Below are 8426 nucleotides of genomic sequence, written 5' to 3'. Positions count from 1 at the left end.
GTATCATACCAGGAGCTCATTGTAGTTGCTCTAAAGTAATAAGGAATAAGAAGTGGATGATGAATTTTAATAGAACACATACATTGTAGTAGTATATTTTTGGTATCTACTATCCATGTACCATTGTGTGCATCTTAGGTTTACATTATTTAATTTGTGTGCTCAAATTGAAGAATATCATCCTTCTCATTAAACTTTTATGTAGTAATAATAGTAATATGTATAACTCACTAAAAACAAAATAGGTATTATTAATAACTTCATTTTGAAGAGGATACTAAATCACAGATGGTATTTATGGGGTAAAATGAAGCCAAAAGTCTGTTTAGGTTTGCATATTTTTTATTTATACATTCTAATATTTTATAAAACTAGATAAAAATGGGTATCATGTTTACACAAGAGAGTCATATGCTGCTATCACTTACTATTTACTAACTGAAGTAACATACTTGAGTTAAGTGCACTAAGCATTTATTGAGATTTTCACACATATCAGGAAATTTTTACAGAAGCAAGACTGGGGCTATTTCTTTGGGCTTTACATAGCATACTAAAGTCAAGTAAGTTAACATGTAGTGAAGACTTACTACGTATGAATCAGAAGATAACATAATCCAAACTGATGCAAAGATATTGCCTGGTAGAGAACTCTATAATAAAATTGGAGATTAACAAAATATGTCATCCTGGCACTGTAGGACATAAAGAGGATATAAATGGTTACAACGCTAATCAAGACAATAGTACTTAGTATAAATCTCAAAGAAAATTTTGATTTTGATATAGAGATGAAAAAATAGAATGTATCTGAAAAAGTACCAGAAAAGGAAAAGAAGTGTCAGTTAGTTTAATATGCTCAGGTCAAATACCATGGACAAAGCATAAATATTGGATGTAAGAGAATTAAAGATTATCAAATGAATTCCATAGGTAGATATCCAAAAATACCCAGTACCAATAAAAAACAATGTTATCATTGGTTAGCTTGTCCCAGAAGCAGTATGTTTTTCATAAAAGCATTGGCTGACAAATATATGTAGATTAGTGGATATTACAAGAATTGACCTGTAGGGCATGTTAATCCAAGTCTTAAAAAACTGGCTCAATCTGTATGCCCTGCTCATTGGCTTTGGAAAAGTGAACTCTTTAAGCAGTAGGAAGGCAGTGCAGTTCACTCACACTCCAAGTGCAGATGAGTTGTTGTGCCAGTCTTTACTCAACAAATGTAATCAGCAGAAGTCTACAACCAAGGTGCTGACAACTTTTTAATCCATTTCTGTTCATGTCTCCCTAGGAGCTCTTGGCCCCAACCATTGGCCCCTGGCATATTTCCTTCAGATTTAGTTTCTTTTCTTTCTTTCTTGGTTGTTTTATATTTAATTTTTTTAAAAAATGAAGAAAATAAAAATATAGTAAAAAAGAAACACATTAGAAATTATACAGAATTTCACTAAATAAAATGATAGGGATTCAACAATGGTTGCTTTATTGTATATTGTTAACTTCAAAGTATTTATTCAGATTCCCAGATATAAGCATGAAACATTGCTCAAAAATTATGAAAACTTACAAAGGAAAGAGAAAAAAATTTAAGCATTAACTGCTCCTTTAAATAGACCAGCAGAAATCCATAGAACAATTATCTGAGAAATCTTCAGTTTTTTTTCTGTTCCTTTTCCCCTTCCTTCTTTCTTAGTTTTCTCCTTTGCATCATCCTACTTGTTCCTTGCCTTTGTACATTCTTTCTCTTTCACAATATCTATTGTACCTTTCAGATTTTTTTGCTTTGTAATCAGTATATTAGGAAGACATATATTTTAACAATTACTTAAATTCTGATACCCAGAATAAGCATGTGAACATATGACTCTTTTAAGCGTACAAGTAAAGCTACGCATCATCATTTGCTATACTATTACCATTAAATTACAGTTACTCTGGAGCTTTAAGTAACACAGGTTAAAGTAAGCCTGTAACATACCTGTGGAACACCTTCTTATATTACCCATGCAAAGTACCTTTCCATGTAGTCTCTTCACTTTAATTTCAAAGTTACCCAGCTTTAGCTTTGAAGTCACAACTCAAGCGCATATCATGGTCCAAAAAAAAGGGGGGGAAACAAGGTAACTAGGAATGGGTAATATATATATAACTATTATATACATAAAGATGGCACAGCAGAAAAGACTATAATTCTAGAAATGCAGGCCCTTAAGAAACAGCCTTATGACAAACCCCTTTTTTAAAAAGACATCATTTCTATCAGTTATCGCAGGCTAAATAATATTTTATGCCACCTTCAAGTAATAGTGAGGCAGTAGAATGTAGAGGCATCACAATGAGTCCCACTTAATATGCATAACTATAGACAGACCAACACTTCCACAAATTTTCCTTTTTCTGATTGCCAGTTAAATACAGTTTTAATCTATAGATTAACAATGAAGGGTCACACACTAAAGTCAACACATATATCTAGCATTTCATTCTAAACTTGTGCATGTATACAAGGGAAATCAATTGCAAGGCATGGCATAATAGACAACAGGGTTAGGTGCTTTTTACAGGCATGAAACTTCATCCTGCACACTGAAGTCATCATACATACAGGGCAAAGTCGGAGCTTTTGCATTTGTGTTTATTCTTCATTTGACTTTTAAAACACTACTATAATTGAATATTGAATCAAAAACAATAGCAAGTAGTGAGTATATGATGATGCTAGTCCTTTGTGCACTCACTACTGCACACCACATGCCAGCAGTGAGCATTAGTTACTGTCCCCACTAAGAGGTCTGACATTAACACCACCTCTGGGATGGTGTTCGTCATCCCCATAGGCTTCTCCATTATAATGGCGCCATCTTTCCTAATTTGGATCAAAGTCCACCAGTTCTACCTGATCCATTTCATTGGTCTCTTCTACTTTCTGCCTCTCAGGTAAGAGTTTTTCCAGCAATGAGAGTTTATCAGGAGAAAGAAAGCCATTTTCACGAAAGTTTACCTTAAATTTGATGATTAGATGACACTTCTTCTATGGTCTATGATAAATTGACATGACTTCATTTAGCACACACTTGATGTCTCCATGCTGGACAATTTGACCTGGATGAGAGGTGATGACTATCGTTTGGTTGTCAAGAGTGGATATTGGCTTTTGGAAACCACACCATACTTCAACTAGGTATATATCCATACACATGAAAAGATCTCATTGAGTAAAAACAGCACGGTCCTTCTGATCTAATACAATGATAATATCTCCTGGCGCTAGCCCTGTTTCTTGGTCTCCTTCATCATGGAATATTATGTACTGGCCACCTTTCATGCCTTTGTCAATATGCACTTCTAGAACCTTCTTTTCTATATTTTCCTTCTGTTGCAGCTCTTACATCTGTATTTAGGGCTCATGTGTTCTCCATGGCCCTGGCACTCCATGCACACAGACTGAACTTGATGAACCATTCCAGGTCCTCTCTGATGAATTCTTATTTGCATTCCAGTACTTCAGCAGTTGGAACAGCTTCCACAGATCCTTTCTTACCACCTTGGCCTTCACATTTGTCACAAATCACATTCTTTTGCAGAGCCTGTTTCCTTGTGGCACAATTGTATAAATCTTCTAAGGTAACTGAGAGCTGATGCACATTTTTGCCTCTCCCTTCTCTCTGCATCCTTTCTCCTCCTCCAAAAAACATATCAAAGACATCCATGGAGGAGCCAAAACCACCACTTGCTCCATCCTACTTAATTGCCTATTCTCCCTCTTTATCGTATAATTCCCTTTTCTTGGCATTAGAGAGAACTTCATAAGCTTGAGAAATCTATTCAAACTTTTTGCCTTCATTTGGATTCTTATCAGGATGGTACTTCAAAGCCAGATTCCTATAAGGCTTTTTAGTTCTCCTTGGGTTACATTGGGTTTGACCCCCAAAGCACTCTAACAAGTAATTTTTTTCACCATTTTCCACAGGCAGTGAGTGGGCTGGGCCATAGTGGGGTAGGCAGGAAGGAGTGCGTAGTCGTGTGCAGATCAATCAGCCACCACTCCTCCACCTCTCAGCATTTTCTGGAAAGTTCTGCCTTTCAGATTTTATTTACTCTTTCAGGTTCTTACACTAGGGAGACATGCATGTGGAGATTTAGTCTCTTATTCCTGCTATTTTCATTGCTTTTCGAGGTTGAAACTGACCCTAAACTTTAGCTTTATCATATTGAGAATTGTGACACATTTTGGCAGGCTAATGCATAACTCTAAACTTAGATTACATATCATCATATTTCAGACACTTGAGAAGGATTCTTCTATCTCTTTTCACAAATCACTGGGCTTACTTTGATTTGGTGGCACATGGTTGGTTGCAAACCCAACACTGTAGGAGGCTAAAGAAGAAGGATCACTTGTTCAAATCCAGCCTGGACAATTTAGTAACAATAAGAACCTGTTTCAAAAATATAGCATTAAAAAAAGGACACATTGGCCAAGCAATGGCCGTGACTCATCCACATGGCTGACACTGACAAAGGTTCTACAATCTGAGGTACAGGATCCCAGGATAAATCCTGAGGGGATTTCACTGACCTTATCAGACCCAAAAGCTACAACTCTTGTTGCATAGGTCCTGCTTTACCTTGGTCTTAACCATCCAGCAGAAAAGTATAAAAGCAAAATATAAGAAGCAAAGGCATGCTGTTATGTTGAGCTGTAGGGGACTCAGGTCAACAATTTCTGACATTGCCAGTCAAGCGGAAGACCCAATACTATTATGGACTACTGGACTCTTTTAGAATACTTTGCTGAGTTTACACACCTATAATATTCAAATAACAGAACTTAACAAAAAAAGGGATACTTACCAAAAAAAGGAACTTAACAAAAAAAGGGGATAACAAAAAAAAGATGAATGTCCATTTTGTGTCTGTGTATTCAGGGTGGTTGAGATAGATATATAGCTGTGTTCTCTTGATGAATAGAGGGATTTGTTCTACTGGTGTTTGTAAATGGAATATCATGTCTGCATCTTGTAAAGCAATTAACCACTAGGAAGAATGTATGCAATGTGTTAATTATTGAAACTGTCATACCAATTTGATTTGAAACTGTCTCATTGCTATTTGTTTCTCAATAAAATTATGAAAAAAAATTCTAAAAAAAGGACTGAGGCTGTAGCTCATGGATCAGGACCTGGGTTCAATCCCCAGTACTAGAAAATTTAAAAACAAGAAAAAAAAAAGCATAAGGAACACATTAGGCTCAACATTTCTAGTCACAAATAAAGTCAATGTGACTTTTACTACATCCCACAAAATTTCCTCAACATTTCAGTTTTACTATAAACATTTATCTTACTATACTTTTCAAACTTTTTCATGGAATGATTTACTCTCCCTTTTTCTGCCTTCCCCCATATTAAGTGTCATCTTAATTGTATGAACTTTACAGTCTCAAAACATTATGCAGCGATAAAAACCACATCTCCTTACTCTAGTGATAGATACAGATGGAATTTTCTTAGGGCTTATTTTATGACTGAAGCAGACAAAATAAAGAATTATGAGGGTATTCTACCTGTCATAAAAATAAATCAAACATCTCCTTTTTGCACAACAGTAGAACATCTCAAAATTTACTTGATGAAATGTTACTTATTGTAAACCTACTATCACCAGAAAACTAAAAAGTGTTGCCCTCTCTCTATTCAATTCTTCCAAAAGGAAATAGTGCTCTGTCCAAAAGAACCAGATCATGAACTACAAATGATAAATGTAGCTGCATTATTTTAGCAATTATATATCAAATTTTACTCTTGTTAGTATACTTTGTACAGGAAACAAGATCAGCATTAGGTTAATAAAATGAAAAATATTTAAATAAGTGAAAATACTTACAGCTTAATGTGTTCCACAATACTTGGACAATAAACCACCTTAACATACAACCAGAAAGGAGAAAGATTACAACACTGACATGACAAATACATTTTCAAGAACAAAAAAAATAAAATGTGTTATGTATATATACTAACTTCACACCAAGAATAAAAACTTTAGGGCCAGCCAAATAGCTCAGCGGATCAAAGCACCTGCTTAGGCAGACACAGCAGCTGGGGTTTGATCCCCCGCCTGCCTTGCCAGCCCCATCCCTGGGGCGCGCTGAGACAGGGATTGAGACTGGGTGTGGTGGTGCGCGCCTGTAACCCCAGCTCTTTGGGAAGCTGAAAACAGGAGGGTCACTGTAAGTCTGGTCTACATAGTGAAACCCTGTACACCCTATAAACCCTCTAGACCTTTACTAAAATACAATAAATAGATAAATAAATAAATAAACCCTTTATGTACTGCAAACAGGTAATTAGTTAAAAATACACATGGCTGGTGAGATAGCTCAGCTGTCAGAAGCCCTGGCTTAGGCAAGTTTAGGCAAGCGCAGGGACTGCTGTTCGATCCTCAGCACCACATGCTGCACTAGTCCAACCCCCCAGGGCAGACTGAGTTGGCCACAGAAATAAGTAAATAATAAATATTCCAGATTTAGTGGCACACACCTCTTAACATTCTGGAGCCAGAGGCAGGAGCATTGCCACACGTCTTGAGCCCCTTTTAGGTAGAGAGTAAGTTTAAGGGAAAGCGAGACTACATACAGAGATCCTATCCACCCATATTTTAAAAATAAATGTTAAATAAATAAGTAAAGCTCAATGGCATAATACCCTTACAGAAGCAAATTAGTTTAAAACTAAAAATGAATTACAGGCCCACTGATAGAGAAGAAATGGTCTGAGTTCATCAAAATAGGTTGTGTGCCTCTACAGAAACTTCACTAAGAAAACTTCAAAAGATTCTGGTAAATCATGGAGTAAAAGTAGGAAGCATGAGGGGGTGAAAGAAACCTGCTATTTTGTGTTTCCCACATCTTCTCCATTAAGACTAAGGAATAAAATTAAAAGAAAGTATATGGTTACGAGTGGAAAATATGAAGATAATATAGAAAGTTCTTATAAGTCCAACATCCAATACCCCTTGTTGTTGGGACAACTTATATTAATATATTATATTCATCCTAACTAGTGAACTAATGTCAAAACATCGGTATCCACCACATCTAGACAGAGTTTACCCAGAATTCCTCTTCATTGTGTGCCAGCATCCCACATGTATAGTTCTTCTGATTCCTTGGGCTTCTCTTGGATTTAGCCATTTCTCATTTTACTTGTTTCAAATAATCTTGAGAATTATCAAAAGTACTTCTGAGGTCATTTTTGTAATGTAACTTGACTTGGGCTTGACAGCTTGTTCATAGTTAGCAGGGTTTATGGCTTTTGAATTAGGGAGAGGAAGACCAGAGAGGTATAAGTGCTGTTCTCACCTTGTTACAACAAGGTAGATTATATCAACAAAAGAAACTACTATTAGTGTATACCTTGACATGCTCCACACCCTCGTTGGTAATAGGTGATGCTAGATTTTCAAATTTTATTTATTTAAATAAATATATTATAGCTCTTTTAATTTGCACTGAGCGTCATTCTATATTCTGTCTATATATATTTAATGAATTATCTGTTTAAACTATGTGCCTATTTTTAATATACAGGTTTTGAGTAATTGTTGCTGTGTGGTCTTTTCTACCTACTTTGATACTTCTCATTTATTTGATATGTGGTTTGCAAATATATTCTCCCAGTTGATGTTATGTTTAATGTTTTCTGTAAATGTAGATTTCAGAGGTTTAAAATAGCTGCAGTGCTCTTGTTTCCACTGTGCTCTTGATTTTGAGATTCTTTACATACTGTGATTCAAAATCAATACACTTTCAACTGTATAAATGTCACTATACTGGGATCCTACTGATATGATGGTAAGGTTTGGGGGAAGGGAGCATTTATATACTTTATGATTAAATCTCAACTTTTAATAGGTGTTTGTCTCTTGTCTCTGACTTTGACGAATGTGTATCCAGTAGAATCACTTCTTCCTTCAAGTATATAGGCAGGAGAGCTAGACAAGATAGATTTGTGTGAACTGTCCACAAGCTAAGATTTTTTTTCAAGACTTCCCCAGCAGAGTGAGCTCTTTCTTACTCTGTCAAGTCTTTCTCAGGTCTTTCTCATGCCTTTACAGTAGAAGTGGACCCTTGATGTATGTGGTTCCCATCAAGACTGCAGATGCCAAGAGTTTCTCATAATGAATATCCATCAATTTGTTAAATGCTACTTAAGTATTCCTAACCAGTTGTGGCCCCAACAGCTCCTTCTCTGAAAGCATAGGTCCCACATGACTTGATTCTTTCCTCTGGAATTTGGGAGCCAGGTTTTTTTGTAGCAATAGTTCACTGGTGAATTGAATAAGTTATTGGGGTGCAGCACGTTCAGCTTTTTATAATTATGAGAGCTAGAATGGTCTTGCTGACACAATGGTCATGT

General features: G+C 36.0%; 1 pseudogene; it reads right to left on the bottom strand.

The window, feature by feature from the left end:
- Positions 1–2773: 2773 nt before the first annotated feature.
- On the bottom strand, positions 2774–3967 carry LOC101591362 (annotated as a pseudogene).
- Positions 3968–8426: the final 4459 nt, after the last annotated feature.

This window comes from Octodon degus, unplaced genomic scaffold (assembly GCF_000260255.1).
Source record: "Octodon degus isolate 3935 unplaced genomic scaffold, OctDeg1.0 scaffold00244, whole genome shotgun sequence".
NCBI classification, from domain to species: Eukaryota; Metazoa; Chordata; class Mammalia; order Rodentia; family Octodontidae; genus Octodon; species Octodon degus.
Note: the sequence above shows the minus strand (reverse complement) of the source record. Positions and strands in the feature narration are given on the sequence as shown.